The sequence below is a fragment of the Prionailurus viverrinus genome, chromosome E2, assembly GCF_022837055.1.
Source record: "Prionailurus viverrinus isolate Anna chromosome E2, UM_Priviv_1.0, whole genome shotgun sequence".
Taxonomy (NCBI): domain Eukaryota; kingdom Metazoa; phylum Chordata; class Mammalia; order Carnivora; family Felidae; genus Prionailurus; species Prionailurus viverrinus.
Window position 1 is genome coordinate 7,348,489 of NC_062575.1, and position 5,506 is coordinate 7,353,994.

The 5,506-nt window shown below is 43.5% G+C and overlaps 1 protein-coding gene across 1 annotated transcript in view; it reads right to left on the bottom strand.

Annotated features, from left to right (window-relative positions):
* HSD17B2 (hydroxysteroid 17-beta dehydrogenase 2) overlaps window positions 1–5,506 on the bottom strand; it is a 91,380-nt gene that overhangs the window by 85,410 nt on the left and 464 nt on the right. The window lies entirely within an intron of this gene.

Here is a 5,506-nt window from a genome sequence, read left to right on the forward strand (position 1 = left end):
CTATATACCTCAGGGACCTCTTCCCTTGCAGCATTAACCATAGCTATATGGCTCATGTTCCCCAGTCTCCTTCTCTAACCCCAACCAAGGACTAGTTTTTCATTTCCAACTGCCAGTGGCTTTTCACCTGCACTGCCCCCTCACTGCCCTCAAAATCAAAGCTGAAGTCAAATTCACCATGTGGCATCTCTCAAATCATCACCCTTTTCAAACATCCCTCTCCCTCTCCATGGTACCTTCATTGTATCTTCTGTCCTCGGCATCTCTTGCGTCCACACTCAACTGCCAAGTTCTGCATCAAGCAGAATCTTGTGCGCAAAATGCATCTGCAACATTTACTTGCTGATTGAATGAACACATTTTATACCCAGGACACCATGGCTAGTTAATAACACTGGTCATGACAGTGGTTAAGAGCATGGTTTTGGGTTCAGGTGGGTCTGATCTGGTTTTAGCCTACCTCTGCTACTTAGTGTCATGGTGACTTTGGACACATAGTGTCCTTATTTGCAAGATGTAAGTTATTTGGGTTGTGAGAATCAAATATAAAATATGAAGCTCTGAGCACAGAGATGCCATTTTTTAATCCCATGTTCCACTGTCAATGTTTATCCATTTTAGTAATCTAATGTTAAATCCAAAGAAGCCCAAAGTCCAAGGGGATACTGAGTGTATTCCATTTTAGAACCTTAATTGGACTATTTAGTAAGTCCCAGAAGGGGTCACTACCCACCTAGGACCCTTTGTTTGGAGCATAAAATAAGGACCTCTACATAAAACAGATCCTTCTTCCAGCCCTTCATTCCATCCCCATTGTGCGCTGTTTTGAAAATTCCAATTAAAAATTATCCAACTCAACAAGTTTTAACAAGTGCTAGTTGTGTTCTATAGTAACAGCTTAACCAATTGGCCTGGAAAACCTTCCTATTTTCCCTCTGGATAGCTACTTTTTAATCCCTAATGAGGTCCGTCTGTTGTCAAGCTTTCCCCAGCCTCCTGACACAGGAGCTGCGCCCACCCCTGGGCTCCAGGCACTCGGGAATCCCCCAGAGACATTTCCCTGCCCCATTGCACAGCCAAGGTTAGCTATGGCCACATCTCTCCCATTAGACTGCCAAGCCCTCTGGGTGTGTTCCCTGCACACAGTAGATACCAAATGGAGGTAGGTGGGCGAGACTGGAGGGGCCAGGATGAAAGGCCTGAGGGCAGAAAACCAAAGTTACCTTTGCATTTCTACCAAGTCCAAAGAGTAGGCTGAGAAGGATAAGGCACCACCTCACAGGAGGAGGAGGAGGAGGAGGAATCCAGGGAATGTGAGTCAAAAGTCAAGGGAAACTGAGAACTTTGATCCCATCACTTGGCAACATAACAATTGCATGGTCTTTATTTGTCTTCCCCCATTGCTTCTGGACAATATACAACACATAGTGAACACTCGGTTCATGTTGCTGAATAAACAAATGAATGTTTCTTCTCTCCATTTCATTGTCAGCCTTTTCGTTTTTTCTTTTTGTTGTCCCTTTGTTCTACCTAACCCCACACTTAAACCTTTCCCCTCACCACCTGATACACAAAATCACCTCCCCCCTCCCTCCCTCTTTTTTCTCCTCCCCCTTTCCTTCTTCCTCTCTCTCCTCTACTAATGCCATCTATAAGTGTGTGTGTGTGTGTGTGTGTGTGTGTGTGTGTCTATCTACAGTCATTTCCAGTCTACAGAGGAGAAAACAGAAGTTCAAAAGCCCAAAGATGGATACCAACGGTCACACAGCTACTAAGAAGTATGTAACAGGTAATGTCACACTACTCTAGATCCCTTGGCCATTTTTGTTTGCTCTAATCCATGGATCACTTCACTGTCAGCAGGCAACATGTTGCCCCCAGATACTAGAGCTCACTTTGCCTGTGGGTGGCCCCGGAAAGCCACAAGTGGTGGGAATTTAAGCCTCCCCTCCTCCCCACCTCGGAGGCGGGAGTGACAGTCCTTAACTAATGACTGACAGGTGTGAGGGCATTGAGACTACAGTTCCCTGGCCCCCAATGGGGACAGCCTGGCTTCTTCCCCTTCCCCGTCCGTTTTCCATATCCCAGGACCAATGTTCCTTGGAAACACTCCCATTAAATCCCTTTCACATAGATCCTCATCTCAAGCCCCGCTTCTGGAGAACACAGCCCAAGGCAAGCTAAATGCTGGATTCGAATCCAAACCCATCGGACTTCAACATTTTCCCCACTATGTTGTGCCTGAGATGCTGTTGCAGTCATTATGGGCCCGCTCCTCATGAATTTCACTGCCATTTAAAAAATCGAATGGCCACTGTGGCTTCAGATGCCTTGAAGACAAACATGACATTTCAAAAGCTCTGTGCTTGCTTATTTCTTCTTACTGTAATTATATGTCTCTGAAACAAAAGACGTTTGAATGTCTTAGCAAAATGAAATGAGGGACTCAAAGAAAAAAGTTACTTATTTGAACTTCTCCTTGTAATTTTCCTATTTCTGGGTCGATAATATCCTAAAATAGACTTCATCCTTTTAACCTGCTCTCTTCTTAAAATGTTTTCGTTATATGAGGAATATAACTGCATTGGAGGAATTCTAGGGCGAAAACAAATCCAAGTGCTCAAATCCAGCCATTCACAATTTCCTTCCAGTGTTTTCCTACCCCTGTGCCGTGGGTACAGATTTATTCAAACACCTGGATCCCCTGGGTCTCCCGTTAACCTGGTTTTCCATTCTGTGACACAGTCCTGTGGTTTTCATCTTTTAAAAAAAATTTTTTTTTAGGGGCGCCTGGGTGGCGCAGTCGGTTAAGCGTCCGACTTCAGCCAGGTCACGATCTCGCGGTCCGTGAGTTCGAGCCCCGCGTCGGGCTCTGGGCTGATGGCTCAGAGCCTGGAGCCTGTTTCCGATTCTGTGTCTCCCTCTCTCTCTGCCCCTCCACCGTTCATGCTCTGTCTCTCTCTGTCCCAAAAATAAATAAACGTTGAAAAAAAAATTTTTTTTAATAAAAAAAATAATAAAAAAATAAAATAAATTTTTTTTTTAAGTTTATTCATTTTTGAGAGAGAGAGAGACAGACAGAGTATGAGCAGGGGAGGGGTAGAGAGAGAGGGAGACACAGAATCTGAAGTAGGCTCCAGGCTCCGAGCTGTCAGCACAGAGCGTGACGCGGGGCTCAAACTCACAAACTGTGAGATCATGACCTGAGCTGAAGTCGGACGCTCAACTGACTGTGCCATCCGGGCGCCCCATCATCTTTAATGCTCGTCCATTATAACACCCGGAGGATGGACCGTAACCTGTCACCATTCTTATTACTGCCCTTGATATTTCATGATTGTAAACTTTGTGAATATGCCGTTTTGTTTGGCGCCTACCCTTTTATATTATTCCGATTAAATATTTCCGATTATTTCTTCAAGAGAAGTTTCTAAATCTTAAATTATCAGATAAAGAAATAAAATGTGTGGCTTTTGATACACACTGCCACATTCCTTCCTCCCCCTCCCCACCACAGTAAAATGTGCATGGATGTGTAACATAAGCCAACCCGAAACAAAGATTCTTTCAAGTCATGGTGACTTATTTGTTACTGAGCTGTGGTCTTACTAGACGAATTCATTTTACATGTCTCCACTTAGTACAAAGGTCTTGAAACCTTCTCTCGAATTATACTGAATCTATGGCATTCCTCATGAGAAGGACAAAGAATTCTTAAGGGGACATTTCAGTCCCCCTTAAGTGGACATAGCTCCATTCTTAATTCTAAGCTTTCTAATTGCTAAGCATTTCACGGAGAGATTAGTCACTGGGCTTGAGTTCCTAATTGAATCAGTCATTTTATGCGCAATGAAACACAAGTCAGGACATTTCAATGGCTGGTGTAGGCTAACTGACTTGGATGTGTATCTTGTACATTTCTGTATGCCTACATCTTTGGAAGCAGAGGAACACTGATAAGATAAATAAGCAAGAGAAAATTCCTGTTTTCTCAGTTACCTTGAAGTTTGCCAGAGTCCCTAAGGTTTAGTATTTTTATTTATCGGCCTGAGGAGTCCTGCTTCCTGAAATGGATTTTCCAGGAATATTTAGACTTCCAAGAGATCGTGTCCCATTAGCATCAACCACAGCATCACTGTTATTCTTGTTATTATTTTTTAACATGCTTAATGGTTCTTTCTTCTTTCACACAACTGGGAAAGTACACTAAATACAAACCTGGAATTATCCTGAAGACCATGGGTACTTGTCACTACACACAGAACAGAGACTTTTAGACTATGATAACAGCTGTTCACCCAGCCAACCCTGAAAATTCAAGTGAGAGAGTGGGAAACCTATCCAGTCTTCTAGAGGCATGATTCCAGGGGATAGTAGACATTCATGTGGATAAACGTCCCATTGACCAACTGTATTTTCTACCTTCAATCTGTTTGGGGTTTTTGTTTGTTTTGTTTGTTTGTTTCCACTGAAGAAGCTTGTTTTCCATAGCACTCCAAAATTGCAACACGTGCCAATTTACATCTTATTTTAAGAGAGAATTTCACTACTGGGTTCATGTAAAAGGCAAAATGGACCATTTTGAGTCCATTTCTCAGTAAATTGAGAAGGTCGCTGATTGGCTTTCATGCACACCCCAAATTTGCCTTCATCCCAGCGGGTCACAGCCTCGGGGTGATAAACTCCCCGAAAGGGATTCCACAGCAGATGCCTCACTTTGGCAGGACTTTCTGGGTCAGAATATCGGTGGGTAATCCTAATTAAAGCCCCATCCGAGCTCTAACTTCACAACCAAACAAACCAGTTTTACAGCACAGAGGAATCTAATTTGGCCTCACACTTGCAGTGGAAAAAGAAACACAAAAGAAAAAAAAAAAAAAGAAAAAGCTGGCAGCTGAACTAACAAGCTACTGCCTTCTGGACACACTGCCAACTTGATCCAATTAAGAAACATTAGCCATCTAATGACAGATTTGAAGACAAAAGGCTCAGATGAGACACGAGTTTCTTGACAGCAGCCAGGCAAACCGCAAAATTTCAACCTAGGTAAGAGTCCCTTCGACATTTAAAAAACATACAACAAAGAGCAAGGAGAGGCTGACATTGCAAGTTTCTTGCACATTTTAAGGAATAAGAGCCCGAGCCTAGAACACAGCCAAACATTAATCTGAGAGTAACGTTCCGTTTCAGCCTAAAGAAACCTATGGAACTTTCCTGTGTACAACGAAACACACAAAACACCGCTGGTCTGCGGATGCCTATTTAGCCTGGGAAATGAGCGAAATCACAGCTTAGGCGCATGTCACTTTCCCGCATGTCACTTTCCTGGTCCGTCTTAACCGCCGGCCCCTTCAAGAGCATCTCGTGAAAAAAGCAAACCAAAACACTGTAGTGAAAGACGCTTGGGGATGCCCTTTCATTTACTCCATGCCAAGTATTTTATCCGGAAACCTACTTTGAAAAAGTGACGCTGAGGCGAGGCAAATGCCAGATCCTGCCCTGACTG